This window comes from Vombatus ursinus, unplaced genomic scaffold, assembly GCF_900497805.2.
Source record: "Vombatus ursinus unplaced genomic scaffold, bare-nosed wombat genome assembly UNPS02003292.1, whole genome shotgun sequence".
In the NCBI taxonomy this organism is placed as follows: Eukaryota; Metazoa; Chordata; class Mammalia; order Diprotodontia; family Vombatidae; genus Vombatus; species Vombatus ursinus.
The window spans coordinates 15939574-15958268 of record NW_020943070.1 but is presented as its reverse complement, the minus strand read 5'-3'; the positions used below and the strand labels follow the sequence as shown (position 1 = coordinate 15958268).

Sequence of the window (18695 nt, the reverse complement as noted above, 5' to 3'; positions counted from 1 at the left end):
GAAATAGTATATTTGATTGTAAATCAGAGGTCTCTGCTTCCTTGGGAATGTTCACCATCTCCCTCTACCCAGTGGCAGTAGACAAAGTCCTCATTTACATGAAACTGGAGGAATTTCTTCTTAGTGGGGATTTGTGTAGCACGGGATATTTCTAGCAAATTTCAAATTTGCTAAGTACATTTTCTGTTGTACAAACTCTAGCACAGGGGACAGATTCAGTCTTTGTCAATCATTCCCAGCACCACAAGGAGCAGCTCTCATTTCATCACAGGCTGGAGAAACCAACTCCCAATGCTGACTTGGGCAACTGCCCGTGTCTTGGCTGAGCAATGTCAGAAAAATAACATTGTGGGGAAAAAGACAATACCATAGAAAGGATTCGAGTGTCTATTTAGAATATAGAAATAACACATGAAAAGAATTTAACACAGAAGCCAAAAGTTGCATTTAACTGTTTTTCCTGAATTATTTATTAATCCACTTTCCTTCTACTGATCTTTATTTCGCCATTTACATAATCAGAGCTTAAGAAATAATGGGTTCATGGAGCATTCGCTTATAGTAGGGGTTTTATACTTGTGTTCTGTCATGGCCCCCTTTGGCAGAGATGGGGAGGGGAAAGGAAGAAACGGAAGGAGAGAAGGGAAGAGGAGGGAGGGGAAGGAAGGAAGGGGAAGGAAGAGGAGAGCCTAAATTCACAGGTAACTGCTAACTCTTTAAGAAAAAGACACAAATTTAACATTTTTTTTTCATAGTGGAGATCAGAATCCTTGATTATCAAATCCAGAGAGATTATTTCCATTAATTTAAATTTAATCTTTCCTTCCAAATGCACTAATTAATTTTAACTCTATAGTCATTTCTTGATTAAATCAAACTCTCCTAAAAATAAAACTTGAAATGAATGTGCACTTTTTTTTTTTAAGGAAATAACCTAGAACATGGCAATGGATGGTACTCATTATAGTGATGACAGTGAACTATTCTGAATTGTTAAGTAATACTGATGGCAACAAATACTATTTCACATAACGTTATTATATACTTGAAGGTTAAATATACAATCACTAAGCAGAGCTGGTATGGAATAGTGGAAGTGGATAGAAAAATGGCTTTAAAGTTAGGATGACCCTGGTTCAAGTACCACCTCTGACACATAGTGAGTTTGTGACCCTGGGCAGGTTACACTCTCTAAAACTGTAGACTCATGGGAACTGGTAAAAGATGTTTCTTCACCTGGTAATTCCATATACTAGTGAAAGAACAGGTCCAGTTCCTATATCTCTTAACGGTAATTTCCTTCACTAGTTGAAGCTCTGGATAGAGTGCTGGGCTAGAAGTCAGGAAGAACTGAGTTCAAATACAGTCTGTTTACTAGCTGTGTGACCCTAGGCAAGTTACTTCACCTCTTTTGCCTCAGTTTCCCAAAATGGGAATAACAGGAGCACCTACATGGCAGGCTTGTTGTGAGGATAAAATGAGAACATATATATATAAAAGTTCATAGCACAATGCCTGACACACAATAGGCACTAAATAAATGCTTGTTCCTTCCCACCTCTCCCACACATGTCATAGAGGGCCACTAATTAGGTTAAACATTGAAAAAAAAACCTACAGGAATTAATATATATATTTATATATAGATAGAGATAGAGATAGATAGAGATAGGAACATATCTCGTAGATTATCTAACCCCCTCATTTCCCAGAACAGAGGCTCTGAGAGGTTAAGTGACTTGCCCAAAGTCATACACAGAGAAAGCAGCAGAGTTGGGATTTCAATAAAGGTCCTTTAACTCATAATCTAGCATTCTTTTCCAGAACACTATGCTGCTTCCTACTGTGTACCTCAGACAGATGGTTTGCTTTCTCATTTATATGTCCAATATATCATTACAAATTTGAAAACCCACTGGCCATGACAAAGTACACAACACCCATACATATTCATGTGTAAATATATTTGAGTGTATATATGTGTAGGTATGTGAAAATACATATGTGTGTATGTTTATAATATGAATAGGGGCCTGTAGCTTCCATGTCATCAATGGAGCCCATGTTAACATAAGATCCTTCTATTCTAACACAGGTAACTGCACATTTTCATTGTTAATAATCCCTGTCGTGGTTTGGCTGTCATTAACTTCAGGTCATCAGAATTTCATGAGCACCAACCAATAATAATGATATCCTCTCCACACCTCATTGCCTTGCATTGATTTGCATAAGCAATTTCTACCCTGATAATTGGAGCCAAACATATCATGTTGTAGGTTACCTTATGGAAAACAGCAGTTAAATAGTAATCAAGAGAAGTTTATCTTTATCCAACTCTAATCCTAGCTGAGCTTGAATTTACACCACGGGATGAACAGGAAGGTGACTCACTCCATCACTTTCAAACGTGGACTTAATTGTTTGAGTTTACATTAAATGTTAAGAATAGTCTTTTTTTTTCAGAATTTCATTTCCCTGCTGTTGACTCATAACAACATGAATAATGTTACTAGGTTCGAATCATTAAAACAATATTGCTTTGTTTTAAAAAGAAAAGGCAATAGTCCTACATACTAATTATTGTTTTAATAGCTACTGAACCAATCAATGTTATCTGAGGGATTCATAATTGTAGCATTATATTATTATTGCAGGAATAATAAGTGGAAAGGAAAAAGGTAATTACCAGGCATATAACATGTAGAAATGAAACAAAAAGAGTCTAAGCTATTAAAAATTTTCAGTCCAAGAGACTGAACACTTGAATTATTTTTAAGAATAAGTTTAGTATTTGTAAAACCCAAAGATTCCAGCTACTGGGGTAAGAACTCATTATCTGATCAAAATTCCTGGGAAAACTGGACAGCAGTATGGCAGAAATGGGATTCAGACCAATACCTCATATCTTATATTAAGATAAGCTCCAAATAACCTGAACCAGACATAAATTGTCATGTTATAAAAAAAATTGGAGGAACAAAGAAGAAATTATCTTTCAGATTTATGGATAGGAAGAAAGTTCATGACTAAACAAGTGAGAGACAATACCAAAGAAGATAAAATGGAAGTTTTTAAGTACATAAAATTAATGTTTTTATACAAACTAATCCAATATAGCTAAAGTTAGAAGACAATCAGTTAAGTGAGGAAAAAAAATTACAAGTTTCTTTGATAAAAGTATCATTTCCAAGATATCTGAAAAACTGATTAGAATTTTTCAAAAAGGAGCATCATGCCCCAATCAATAAGGATATGAACAAGAAGCTCTCAAGGGAAAAAAAAGTTAGCATAGTCACACAAAAAAATGTTCCAAATTACTAATAATTAGAGAAAGACAAATTAAAGCAACTCTAAAGTTCCACCTGACATCCATCAGGTTGGTAAAACTTAAAAAAAATGTAAAATGCGGGAAAGGCTGCAGGAAAACATTGATATTTTGTTGGAGCTGTGAATTAGTTCAGCCATTCCAGAAAGCAATTTGAATTTATGTCATCTTCCCCCTGCCCAAAGTTTTAAAACTATGAATGCCTTTCCACCTGTCTATACTACTCTTGGTCGATGCAAGAAGGACCAAAAAAAATGTTTATAGCAGCTCTTTTCATAGTAACAAAGAAAGGGAAACTAAGGAAGCAGCCATTAACTGGTGAATGGTTGAATAAATTACAAGATATAAATATAATGGGATATTATTGTACTCTAAGAAATGAAGAAAGAGATGGTTTCAGTGAGAGTTGGGAAGATTATATGAACTAATTTACAGTGAAATGAGAAGAATCAGAGGAATACATCATACTATAGCAATACTATTATAAAAGAATAATTCCGTAAGACTTAAACTATCTGATTAATACAATGATCAGTTGTGATTGCAGAGGACTGAAGATTTCTGCCCACCAGATGACAGAGAAATGATGAACTAATATGCAAAATGAGAAACACATTTTTGGATGTGACTAACCTAAGAATTTGTTTTGTTTCACTATGCTTATCTGATACAGGGTTTCTGTGTTTTTTTTTTCTTTTTATCTCTTTGTTTTTTAAGGGGTTTAAGAGATGGGAAGGAGAAAAATTAATGCTTGATAATTAAAAAAAATTTTAAAAGAATAAGGCCATAATATTTATATATAAGAGCAATATCCTAGAAAAAGTTAATGTAAATTTTTCTAAAAATAAAACATGGGTGCTTATTTAAATCAATTACATATTTTGATAAAAAAAGGGTTGGAGGATAATTTATGTTTTTAATTGTTTTAAGTCCAAGGAATTCATTGTCCATTAGTCAGCATATTATAAATGAGAACAAATAGATGCGAAATGAAACAGATCTGCTAGCATTTCTATAGCAACTTATATTCTCATTATCACTGCAGTGGAATCACCATATTTTTACTAGAAAACCAGAGTATTTAGTAGGTTATATGAAGAAAGGGAAATGGCACTCAAGATAACTTAGTCAGGAAATCTGTCCAGCCAAAATGAAGAAATTCATGCTGGAGGGAAAAAAAATAAAGCCACTGAAGGAGATTTTCAAGATAGTACAACACAATTTCAAAAGAATGGAAAGAATTGTCTTAATACCGCAAAAGGCATCTGAGAAGATAACAATGGCTCTTAACTCATATACCTACTCGTTCATCCCTAAAAAAAATTTATGTCGGGGGCAGCTAGGTGGCGCAGTGGATAGAGCTCAAGCCCTGAAGTCAGGAGGACCTGAGTTCAAATCCGGCCTCAGACCAGACACTTGACACTAACTAGCTATGTGACCCTCGGCAAGTCACTTAACCCCAATTGCCTAAAAAAAAAAAGTCAATGGTCTATGAACATATAGACAACATCTTATCAATGTATGAGAAAGGAATAGGAATGTTTCCATTTAAAATAATGTACAGTGAACTATATTTTCTCAATCACAGTGCTCATTGAGAGATATGGTGAATAAAAGATCATGCTATGTTTAATATGTTGATTAAAATGAGCTTAGATAAAAGATCAAAATAATTTAGTCAAGCAATTTCAAAAGCTTCTACTCTGATGTCTCATTATATCTGAAAAAATGACACATTCTCTTGGGCAATACCAAAAGAGGGCAAATTCACACAGATTCTACCAAGATAGAAAATGTACAAGTATGGGTCCCATCAACAAATCATGTTTCTTTTGTCTGAGAAATAGCTTAGATAAAATTATAATTTTGGAGACTAAAGCAATTAAAAAAACTGATAAAAATGCATAATTCACTTCAATGGTGATTTGTTTCCAAGTCACTTGAGGCAATCTTTTGCATGAAAGGAAAGGCTACAAGACGTGATTATAAAAAAGACAAAGTTGTAGAAAAGTCACAATGCACTCAACCAGGATCCTAATCAAGATGTCCCTATCTGCTAGCAAGGAGATGAAGCTAATAATTAATAATAATAATAATAATAATAATAATAATAACTAGCATTTATTTGGCACTTACTATGTGCCAGGTACTGTGCTAAGCACTCACAACAACTGGGATATATGCTGTTATTACCCCCATTTTACAAATGAGGAAATTGAGGCAAATAGTGTTAAATGACTTGTCTAAGGTTACACAGCTAGTGTCTGGGGCTGGATTTGAACTCAGGTCTTCCTGACTCTACACCTAGTGCTCTATTCACTGCACCACCTAGCTGTCCCCAAAAAACAGGTCTAAGGGAGAAATGAGTGACAAAAATGATTATTATAGGGCAGCTAGGTGGCATAGTGGATAATAGAGCACCAGCCCTGGATTCAGGAAGACCTGAGTTCAAATCCGGCCTCAGACACATAACACTTACTAGCTGTGTGACCCTGGGCAAATCACTTAACCCTATTGCCTAGTCAAAAAAAATGATTATTATGTTAGTTGGGAAGAAAGGGCATCACTTATGGCAAGCCAGCATCCTGACGTCCATCAAGAATATCACATTGGCATGAGAGTGGTGGAGTAACAAGCAATAAGATGGGCACAGGGAGGCAAAGAATAACAAAACCTAAGTGATTTTTTCCCTTTCTAGGGCCTCATGAAGGGCAATACTCTAAATCACAGGGACTTTATGCTACTCGGGGGTGGAGGGCTGGGAGGGAGATAGGGGCTCCTCAAAGCATGAAGAGTATCTTAACTCTCAGACTTTTGACTCTGTATGGGTTCCATGTCTTTTCCCCTTACATGGAACTCCAATTGGGGTAGAACTTAAAGTCATGAGAAATATACACATTCTTAGGGATTGGCAGTAGGCCCCCCAGAGGGGTGTCAGAACCTTCTATCAAACCCATGAGTCTTTTTTCATTTTTTTGGAAGGTGAGGCGTCTATGGTAGTACTATAAGTAAGAAGGGCAGCGCAATTCTCTGGGGTCACATACAACACTGGAAAGGAAAGGGAGGGTCCTGATGCTGTACAAGCTTGAAGATGAGTCTCTGCTCCTGCATACTTTACTGGGCTAATAAAACCTGTTCTATTCTTGATGCCTTTTGAGAACAAGTGTTAATAAGGGAAGCTGGTGCTACCATAATGAAAGTGAGAATACTAAAGTCGTATCTAGGGAAATGACCCAGAACCAGAAGTTCCCATGTTCTACTTAGGGGCAAATGACTTTAAGAAGCTGAGAGTTCCCTGGAGTGTATGTTATGAAGAGAGTTTCTGATCAAAGGGTTATATGTATTAGTAGGTGTGGGAAGGAAAGATATGGCAGGGTTTACATCTATAAAGCAATGCAGTGTAGAAGATCAAGGGATGGTCTAAAAATCAGGAAGACTGTGGGTTCAAGTCTCCCCTCCGACACATACTAGCAATGTGACCAAGGGGAAGCCATTTAACCTCCTAGTGTCCCAGGCAATTCTCTAAGGTTATAAATTACAGAGAAGTGGCCAATATATCTCAGTGGAGGGAGACCGCATAGCAGGAGTTCTCTAGATAAATTAAATCACTGGACTGCACAAAAACAACTCACATACATGTATACACATGAGCAGATATACATAGGTATTTTGGACAGGTGGTGCATCTGAATAATGAACTGAGCCCAGGGCAATACAGGAGATTGCTGTCATTGTTGTTGTCATTTCAGTCATGCCTAACTCTTTATGACCCCATCTGCAGTTTTCTTGGCAAAGATACTTGAATGGTTTGCCATTTCCTTCTCCAGCTCATTTTTACAGATGAGGAAATGGAGGTAAACAGAGTTAAATGACTTGCCCAGGGTCACAGAGCTAGTAAGTTTCTGAGGGAGGATTTGAACTCAGGCTTCCTGACTTGGCCTGGGTACTCTATACCCTGTGTCACCTAACTGCCCTAGAAGTTTAGACTTCTTTTTGCAAGGGTACAGTTCCTTCTATGACCCCACACTGCTCACTGTTATAAAACAGATATTTTCATGAAGATTTTTCTGGTGAGACTGTCTGGCTGGTAATCAAGGAACACCACTACCAAATGAATCAAACCTGCAGATAACCCAGAGGGCAACGGAAAAATGAATGATGGGTGAAAGTAAGCTATAGGTTATTGAACTGAAAGAGACATACTCCCTTCCTTTTGACTTCCATCACACTGCTGCTCTCTTAGTTGTCACTTATCTCCTTCTTTTCTCCGAGTATGAATAGCCCATGATGTTCTATTTATAGGATCATAATATTTAAACTTGTTAGGGACCATGGAGATCATTTGAAAAACTATCTTACCAGGGGGTGGAGCCAAGATGGCAGAGAGAAAGCAGTGACTTGCTTGAGCTCTCCCCCAAACCCCTCCAAACACCTATAAAAAATGGCTCTAACAAATTCTAAAGCAGTAGAATCCACAAAAAGACAGAGTGAAACAAATTTCCAGCCCAAGACAACCTGGATGGTTGATCAGAAAGGTATATCACGCCGAGCAGGGAGAGGAGCGCAATTTGGTGTGGGCGCACAGGTCGCAGTGAACCTGGAGCGGGATTCAGAGGACTGAATCGCAGACATCTGTGGTTGCCAAAGACATCTTGGAAGGTCAATGGGAAAAGTCTGTGACTGCAGTGAGAGAGAAGGTAGATCTCAGTCCTAAGTCCTGAGCACGGCCCTGGGGCAGTGGCTGCCTCCTGAGCTTCCTGCCCACAGACTGAGGGGGAATCGAGTGGCTGATAAAAGGGGGATAGCAGGGATCTCTTTGCCAGTGGCGAGGCAGGAATCTCTTGCTTTGCCCATGCTTGGATCTGAGTCACATTTCTGAGGGGCAGTCCTGGGGCATGGAGGAGTGCTGGTGTGGTGGAGCTTATTGTGGTGGTGGAGAGGAAACACCTTACCCCTTATCATAGCACCTTGGAAGAACTGAAAATTTATGGGTCCCTAGAATTATCTCTGAAAACAGCTGTACAAACTCCCGAAGCTTGGGACAGTACATTCTCCACATTGGAAGCAGACTCTTACCTTAACAAAGAGTTTAAAACTCAAGTAATTGGTTGGGATCATGAGCAAACCTCACAAAGAGTCAGACTATATTATCTTACTTTGGTGACAAAGAAGATCAAAGCATACAACCAGAAGAAGACAACAAAGTCAAAGTTCCTACATCCAAAGCCTCTAAGAACAATATGAATCAGTCCCAAGCCTTGGAAGAACTCAAAAGGGATTTTGAGAAGCAAATAAGAGAAGCAGAATTAAAACTGGGAAGAGAAATGAGAGTGATGCAAGAAAATCATGAAAAACAAGTCAACAGCTTGCTAAAGGAGACCAAAAATACTGAAGAAAATAACACCTTAAAAAATAGCCTAACCCAAATGGCAAAAGAGGTCCAAAAAGCCAAAGAGGAGAAGAATGCCCTAAAAAGCAAAATTGGCCAAATGGAAAAGGAAGTCAGAAAGTTTACTGAAGAAAATACTTTCATAAAAATTAGAATAGAGCAATTGGAAGCTAGTGACTTTAGGAGAAATCAAGACACTGTAAAGCAAATTCAAAAGAATGAAAAATTAGAAAACAATGTGAAATATCTCATTGGAAAAACAACTGACCTGGAAAATAGAACCAGGAGAGAGAGTTTAAAAATTATTGGACTATCTGAAAGCCATGATCAAAAAAAGAGCCTAGACATCATCTTTCAAGAAATTATCAAGAAAAACTGCCCTGATATATTAGAACCAGAGGACAAAATAGAAATTGAAAGAATCCACCAATATCCTCCTGAAAGAGATCCCCAAAGGAAAACTCCTAGGAATATTGTAACCAAATTCCAGAGTTCCTAGGTCAAGGAGAAAATATTGCAAGCAGCCAGAAAGAAACAATTCAAGTATTGTGGAAACACAATCAGGATAACACAAGATTTAGCAGCTTCTACATTAGGGGACCACAGGGCATGGAATATAATATTCCACAGGGCAAACGAGATAGGATTACAACCAAGAATCACCTACCCAGCAAAACTCAGTATAATCCTGCAGGGGAAAAAATGGTCATTCAGTGAAATAGAGGACTTTCAAGCATTCTTGATGAAAAGACCAGAGCTGAATAGAAAATTTGACTTTCCAATACAAGACTCAAGTGGAACATGAAGAGGTAAACAGGAAAGAGAAATCATAACAGACTTATTAAGGTTAAACCGTTTACATTCCTGCATGGAAAGATGATATTTGTAACTCATGAGACCTTTGTCAGTATTAGGGTAGCTGGAGGAAAAAAATTAAATGTACATATGTAAGTATGTATGTATGTATGTATATAGATAGATAGATAGATAGATAGATAAATAGATAGAGGGCACAGGGTAAGTTGAAGATGAAGGGGTCATATCTGAAGAATAAAATTAAGGGGTGAGAGAGGATTATACTAGGAGAGGGAGAAAGGGAGAGGTAGAATGGGGTAAATTATCTCACAAAAAAAAAACAGAAAAGAAAAGGCTCTTACAGTGGAGGGGAAATGGGGGAAGGTGAGAGGGAATGAGTGAATCTTATTCTCATAGGATTTGACTTAAGGAGGGAATAACATACACACTCAATTGGGCATGGAAATCTGTCTTACCCTACAGGAAAATAGTGGGGGAAAAGGGACAAGAGAGTAGGGGGATGCTAAAGAGGAGGGCAGATTGGGAAAGGGAGTAATCAGAAGCAAATACTTCTGAGGAGGGACAGGGTCAAAAGAAAGAATAGAATAAATGGGGGGGGCAGGATAGGATTAAGGGAAATAGAGTTAATTTTTCACAGCATGTCTACTATGGAAGTGTTTTGCATAACTGCACATGTATAACCTATATTTAGTTGCTTGCCTTTTCAATGAGGGTGGATGGAAAGGGAGGAAGGGAAAAAACTTGGAACCTAAAGTTTTAAAAACACATGTTTAAAAAAAATTTTCACAAGCAACTGAGAAATAAGAAATACAGGAAATGGGGTACAGAAATCTATCCTGCCCTACAGGAAAATATAAGGGGAAGGAGATAAGAGAAGGGGTGGGGAGAGATAGCTGGGAAAGCAGACTAGGGGAAGGGTTATTCAGAATGCATGCCATCTTGGGGTGGGGGGAGGGGCGAGATGGGGTGAAAATTTGGAACTCAAAATCTTGTAGAAGTAAATGTTGAAAACTAAAAATAAATTTATTAATAAAAAAAAGAAAAACTATCTTACTGATGAAAGAACCAAGGTTTAGAAGCAGTCAAGTAGTAGAAAGAGGGCTGAACTTGGGGTCAGCAGAGACCTACATTGGACTCCACCACTGATATTTACTAGCTATCTGGCAGCAGAAAAGTCACTAAACCTCTCCAAGCTTCAGTTTCATCATCTGTAAAATGGTAATAATAACATATACTGTTGTGTGACATTATGATATAAAGTACTATGCCATCCACAAAGGACTAAGTGCCCGCTGGTCATTATTATCCACTTCTAAAATTTTTCAATGGAATTCAGACAGAAATGGTCTTAGATTGAGTCACTTTCCTGTTATTATTCTTTTTCATATTTAATGTTCTATAGATCATTGCACAGATGGGTAAAATAACTTGAGTAAAGATACTGGGATATAAACTCATCCTCAGTAGACTCAATGAAATTACACTGTCTATTGGCAGGTGGGACAATGGGGGTCATAGGTGTTTCCTACTCTGACATGATTTTTATATCTTCTGCTATTTTGAAAGCATTTTATTCCACGTAGCTTAGAGATTATGAATTTGTTTCTATTCAGTTGTTTCAGTCACTTCTGATCCATTATGACCCCATTTTGGGGGTTTTCTTGGCAAAGATATTAGAGTGGTTTGCCATTTTCTTCTCCAGTGGATTCAGTTCAGATTGTCAGGCAATCAGATGTTAAGTGACTTACTCAAGGCCACACAGCTAGGAAATGTTTGAAGCTGGATTTAAACTCAGGTCTTGCTGACTCCAGGCCCAATGCTCTAACCACTGAGCTACCAGTTACCTCTTATGAATTTTGAGATTATGTTATTGTATTATATGTAGTATTATATATACTGTTACTATAACATTATCTATATTATATATATGTTACATTATGTATGCATAATCTAATACATATTATAATGTTATGATGATTAGAATTAGTAAGAATGTTAAGATTATGAATATTTGGCATTAAAAAGTATTTTTAGGGATCAACGTTATATCTGGGAAATTGTGGGTCTATGACAAAGGCTCCATTATAACACTTTATTGGTTGAGTTCTGCAAGATTTTTTTCAGATCTGTATTTATAGTAGAAGGATCTGTTGTCTCTCAGATCACGAAGGAGTGAGCTACTGATGTTTAATGCAAGCTACCAGGTCATATCTTGGTAGGCATTTGATAATTACTACATTTTTACAACTTGTAGTATATTCTGGAAGTCATGGAGGATAGAAGATCCTGGCATGCTTTGGTCCAGGAGGTCACGAAGAGTCGGACACAACTGAACAAAAACGACAACAATGATGTTGAGTAGGTTTCTTCTTCACACTCATACCAGCCCATCATGTCCCAGACTACCACTCCACTGCTGTCCTCCAGCAGCATTCTTCTCCAGCATCACTTCTACTCCCAATAGTCTCTTGTTCTGGTTGGCAACTTCCTTTCTGAACCTCCATTTGAGGAAGCACTTAGACTAGCCATCATGCTGTCTTCAAACCCAGACCAGGCAATGGTGCCCTAGACAGCCTCACCACCTGGTGGGGTATAGACTCTCCTCATCCCCTTTCCCCCCTCTTTTTAGCTCCCTCTTATGTGCTGTTTTCCTCCACTCAAATCTAAGCTCCTTGAGGGCACAGAGCATCTTTTTTTAAATCTTTTCCAAGTGCCTTGCACACAGTAGGTGTCTAATATTTTTGTTTTATTTTAATTTTGCACCTATAACATTTATACTATGCACACATCTTAATTTGTCAAGCTATTAAGTATAGTTCTGTTAAAGCAGATCAAAGTTTCCAATGATTTTCATTATAGGTTTGGATCTGTACTGTCTCTTGTTAGTGTAAACCCCAAGGAATACTTCATTTAGGCTAGATGCCTGTTCATAGCCTTTTTTATTTCTTTTCCTAATCCCAGTGATTTGGCTTACCTGTCTTCTTCCACCTGAGGCCACTGCAGAATGATGAGTAGGCTTCCAATTCCCCTCCTCATCCTAGTTGTCTTTGTAATAATCAAAGAAGCTATCTTTAAGTTTTCTAAAGGATTTACTACTACAACTAGTTCCAATTAATGGACCATTCAAAGTTACAATTTTATAAAATATATTAACTGGTTCCAGAATTTGAATAATGAGACCACTTCTGAGGATTCATTATTGGCACATAATTGACAGTATTGGCATATTGTTGGGACTAATTGGTGACACATTATTTGGACTTAAGTATATTATATTAACAAGAGAGTACCACCAAAGCTCTTCTCAGGCTGTGGGCTATCATCTGCATATGAAAGACAGAGAAAGTGGATCTGTACAGCCTCCTACCCAGGCAGAAGACAGAAGGCAGAAGAAACAATAGCCTCTTCCCTTAGACTTCCTTTTTCCCCCATTTATTCAGCTACCTGGGGAATGGTAGAGATTTAAGGGTCAAAAAGAGAATACTGAACCTCATTATTTGCTAGTGTTTTTAGGGAAATAACTAGTCTCATAGTCTAACTTTCAGAGATTAAAAGTGGGAAGTGTACAGAATTTCCAACATAAGCTAGGGTAGGGTTTAATTATCCTTTTTGTATCATGGGACCCCTTGGAAGTCTGGTGAAAGCTATGGGTTCTTTCTCAGAATGATGTTTTTTAAATGCATAAAATAAAATGCATAAGATTACAAAAAATCCAATTACATTGAAATACAGTTATCAAAGTATTTCCCCATTCAAGTTCACAGACCCTTTGGAATATATCCACATAGCCCTCTACTAGAGTGAGGTTTTTGACAGAAGGACCTTCAGCTCAAGAAGAGGAATCGGAGTCTAAAGGAAAGAATTAGCCTGAGGGCACTCGCTAAGTGGGAGGACCCTGTTTTTTGTTCCAAAGATCTTGGCACCTGGGGCTGAGGAACTCCTGATGGAGAGTTGAGAGGCTTCCAAGTCCAGATGCTAAGTTAACAAGATAGGACAGCTCAAAGGATGGGGAGGGCATTTTTGCTGGTTTTAGGCAATAGTTTCTGCTTTTTCAAAATAGAAGAGGGAAAAAAAGAACAAAAAAAAAATAAAGGGTCTATTCCCCTGAAAAGTATGGTGGCAGAGAAAGAGGGGTATTGATTTTTCCATTTCTTCACATCAGTAATCCTATTTTAAAGTAGCCTCCAGTTCACATCAAATTTCTTATGTTTTGCCTTCCTTTATACCAGTTCTGAAGCCAAAGACAACCAAAAGATAAAATACACAGTGTCTTGGACCACCTGAGGGCAATGCTGAACTAATCAAGTAGAAAGTCTCTTTATCCCATCTTGAAATACAATAAACTACCCCCAAGGTCAGTGACTGACCAGTTATGATTCCAGCATAACTGTTTTCCACATATTGTAAGTACTCGTGAAAAATGTTTCACATTCAGAAGTCCACTTGCCCTATAGAAATGTACTCCACATACCAACAGTTACTTCTCCCTGACTTGACTTGTAACAATGTAGGAAATAAAGCCTTTTACAGAGTTGTGTTCTAGATCATTATTGAGAGGGTTTAAGCCTTTTATAGATTTGTATTCTGGATCATTATTAAGAGAGTTTCCTAGCCAGAACAAGAGATACTGAAGAATTTCAAATGAGCCAGAAGCTTAAGACAACTTATTCAGCAGGGTAACATCCAATAGAGCGGCATTCACCAGAACAGTGTCCAAAAGAGTCTATGAGAAAGTAGCAAGAAGTAGGCCCAGGAGGGTTAAGACAAGACACCACCAGAAGACACCAATTTCCCTTTACAGATGCATTCTGGTCTTAATATCTTCTCTATACATGTGACTCTTCCCAAGGCATCCTGATATGCACGTTTTCTGCCTGCCTGGCTTTCCCTACATGTGCTCTCACAATACATGCTCCCTAAATATGTGCCCCTCAGAGTACATCCTGGCCACTTGTATGGCCTAGATGTGTATCTTTCCATGAGTCCCAATGGGTCCTCTTCTCATAGATGTTATGCACAACTGTGGGAGAGCCCGCCACAGGTCCATGAGAGAAATGTTTTGTTGCTATTTTTCTTATTATGTCATTTCATTCAATGCTCTCATTTTGAACTGACTGCATCATCTCACTATTAATGGCGAGCACATTGTTAGGGGCTTATAGTTATGGTTTTAGGGAATGTGAAAGCACAGAGTACCTTGAATCTGAGTAGCTGGCCATGGGGCATCCACTGTGTATGTTGAAGAGGGCTCCTAAGCGCCACTTAGGGAACCAGACAAAAATGAGGAAGGTAGAAGGGTTTGGGGTATGGTAGAAAAAAGACTAGGCTGAGAATTCTAAAGGCTATGGTTCTTGTCCTAGCTTTGCCATTAACTTATTAGGTAACCTTGGAGAAGTCACTTAACTTCTCTAGTGTTCAGATTCTTCATCTATAAAATGAGGGTATTAGACTAGATAACCTCTAAAATCTCTTCTCGCTTTGAGTTTTTAGGATTCTTTTAGTCTCAAAAGCCTAATAGTTACCAAGAAATCATAAGATCATAGATGCAGTCCTGGAAAGGACCCCAAAGCCCAGCGAGCCCATCTCCCATCTAGTTTTACACAGAAGAAAAATGAGGCAAAGAAAGGCTATGTGATTCACCCAGGATCACACAGCTTCCAGCTCCAAATCCAATGCCCTACCCTCATTGCCATAGGCTTCATAGGATTCTGCTTGTTAGTTGCTGGTCATCATCCTGTACCTTCACTAGCCATCTCTGGGTTATGCTCATTAGCTTCCCTTTCCCTTTGCTTTTTTTTTTGTTTGTTTGGTTTGGTTTTGTTTTTGGCAAGGTAATTGGGGATAAGGGACTTACCCAGGGTCACACACATGTCAAGTGTCTGGTCTGAGACAGGATTTGAACTCAGGTCCTCCTGACTCCAGGACCATTGCTAGCTCATGCCACTCCTTCCATAATCTTCTTTCTTGTCCCAATAAATGGACAACGGATGACACTTGGTACAGATTCCATTGGTCCAAAACACTCAAGATAATTCATTTACATTTCCAAGGGAACTTCCAGTCTGGTTGCCATCAACTCTAGCTTCACAAATAAAAACGATTTTATGTCATTTCCTGACAGCCCTTACTGCTATGGGAATTGTTTCAGCCAAATCAGAATATATTTTTGCATGGAAAAAGTAATAAATGGTGGTTTGGTACAGACTGAACTAGTATGATCAGTGCTGTACTTGAGGAATATTAAGGGTTTAAGAGGCTTTTGTGGATTGGTCTGGGAGCTTAAACATAATTTACACCATCTTGTATGAAGGGAAATTAGTTCTGAGTGTTCAAAAACTGCCTTAAAAATAAACTTACCATTTCTATAGTGCAAAGCACTTCGCAAATATTATCTCATTTTATCCTCACAACAGCTCTAGGAGGGAGGTATTATTATCATTTCCATTCTACAAACAGGGAAACTGAAGCCAATAGAAGTTAAATGACTTGTCCAGGATCTCACTGCCTATAAATGTCCAAAGCTGGATTTGAACTCAGATCTTCCTGACTCCAGGTCCAGCACCCCCTCCTCTGCACCACCTAGCTGCCTCCTTAGAATATATTCATAAATGGAATCTGCCTGAACCCACGCTTATATCCTCTAGCCTGATTTCAAATAATAAACTTTGATTTCTTGGCATACAAAATAACCTTAATGAACAATTGGGGAGGTTTTCTGGAGGTGGCAATTTTGACATGCTAAATTAGCTCTTTCAACATTGAAACTTGTAGACCAAGACTCCCCAGGGCCCTCTTAAGACAAAAAAGCTTATCATTTCCCACCCTATGACCACTCAGCTCCCTGACACAAAGTGTCTGTTCGGGAGGTCAACTCTAGAATGTGCACCATACATCTTCATGCACGAGATATGCTAATTTATCACCCAGACACAGAGGCTTACTGTAAACTAATCCAAACTGCTGATGATGCACTAAATCAGGTTGAGGGATGAGCATAAATACAGTGGCAAGTGAAGTTCAGAAGGATACAGATCTTCCTGATCAATGAGATGTCACTGAGCAAATGAAGTGGAATGTTGACAAACATATGGTGCCACACGCCAAGTTCAAAATTAACCAATTCATGCACTGCAAGACAAATGCAAATGTGCATCCAGGCTCCAAAGAGAGGTGCGCTACAAAGAAGTCAAGGACCAGATGTCAGCTATTTTAGATAAATCATGACTCCACTGATTTGCTGGAAAAAGAAATGTCTATTAACAGCAAGAATTGCATGGAAAGGAGCTATATGATAAAAACACGTTCTGAAGAAATAAACATTTTGCAAAGAAAATTGTTTTATCTGCTCAATCTACTGAGAGATCTGTAAACACTGATGTGGACAAAGAATAGAAATCTTATGTAACAGATAATTTGAGATTATTGGGAGAGGGACTCTCACCTATGATTTCACTCATATAGGGAGTGCATGGGTGAGAAAATCTCCTCCACCCACACCCAATGAACACTTTCCTGCAATTTATAATTTTAGAGAGTTGCCCAGAACACTGAGTAGTTAAATGACTTGCTCAGGCTTACATATCCAGTATGTATCAGAGACAGGACTTGATCAAGTTTTCCTGACTTTGTGCCCAGGTCTCTATTTACTACACCACACTACTTCTCTAGATAAATCAATTGCTAGTAAATAAAATCCCATTTTTGTGGCCCTGAGCAAAGCCCAGATCATTTCCGGAACCACTATACTCTGACCTCCACAGGGAAATAGTGATTAGAGGACTTTGGGGGAGAGGGAGGACTTGTATATCTATATCACACCTGTATTTCCCAGCGATTTGGTAAATTTCAAGGATTCTGATCTCAAATTTTCTCTACACCCTCCACATAGACAATGTCTTTTTTTTAAAATATATTTTATTTCACATAAACAATTTCTTAAGGGAGAAATCTGTAAGAAAGTGATTTCCCCAATAAACTTGTGAACATTACAGTCTGTTCGTCATAGAGTAAGGGAAGAAATCGGCAAAAACTCACCCTACAGATTGATAAATCACAATATTCTATATAAGAAGAAGAATTGATTAGATCCCACTGGAATACATATTCCAGCTCTTGTTAGCACCAAGCTTCAAAGGTATCTGGGGAGCTGGCAGGAAAGGAGGTAGGAAGGAACTCCTCCTTACAAGGTATTTCCCCTCCCTTTTGTTCTATATATCTATAGTTGACATAACATATTTAACTTTTACTTTATATTTTACCTCTCGGTAAGTTTTGGTTAAAGGTAGAATTATAGTACTAAAATATGACCTGATCCCAGATGTAGTTTATTTAAATTTCAAAATGAAAAGCTTACGAAGAGCAGATAAGATTGATTGCTCTCTCTGTCTTAGCATAATTGTATTTCAGGTGAACATCAATTTACTTTAAAGGACACTTCTAAGTAGCAGAATGCATCATAAATAATTCATCAATCACAGCTGCTGGTAACCTGATTTACTCAAACAGATTCCAACAGAATAAAGAAGTTGTATTGTTTTCAATATTTGTGTTTGTTTTCAAACAGTTTAAGAGACTGGCTTTGCCATGAATCACCGCCTAGAAGACTTCATGCTCCATAGTCAGCCTGGAAAAATGTGTTTCTAGCTATACAGGCTTATTAATTAGAAAAAATAGTTTTTGAGATATTTTCAGAACCAAGAGCAATTTCTGTGTATCTAAGTCAGAAGCAATGGGGGAGAAGGGGTGGAACATGATGAGCTTTTCTCACATATGTCATTCTAGCAAGGTTAATATTATTCATTTCTATCTCCATACCAACTTTTAAACATAACTGAAGTGAAGCACATTTTTCTTCAGCAAATCCAACTCAGGTTATTCTAGTTCTTGAACACTTCAAAATTACTTCAGCTTGGCAGGGCACATTAAATGGAGGCAAAATCATACACTTGTTCAAGTTCAGTCAGTTGACACAGTGAGAATTGTATCTACAACTTCATCTATCATACTGAAAGACACTGCTTACCTTTACAAGTCTTCATGTTTTCAATCAAATTCAGCAACCCTGTATTGGTGATTTCCTAAATCTTGAGATATGCTTTGAGAAGAATATACTGACAAGAAGAAGAAGAAGAAGAAGAAGAAGAAGAAGAAGAAGAAGAAGAA

The 18695-nt window shown here is 38.0% G+C and overlaps 1 protein-coding gene across 1 annotated transcript in view; it reads right to left on the bottom strand.

Annotated features, from left to right (window-relative positions):
* Nucleotides 1–18695, bottom strand: part of TRHDE (thyrotropin releasing hormone degrading enzyme) — a 463679-nt gene that overhangs the window by 129238 nt on the left and 315746 nt on the right. The gene's annotated exons all lie outside the window — the stretch shown is intronic.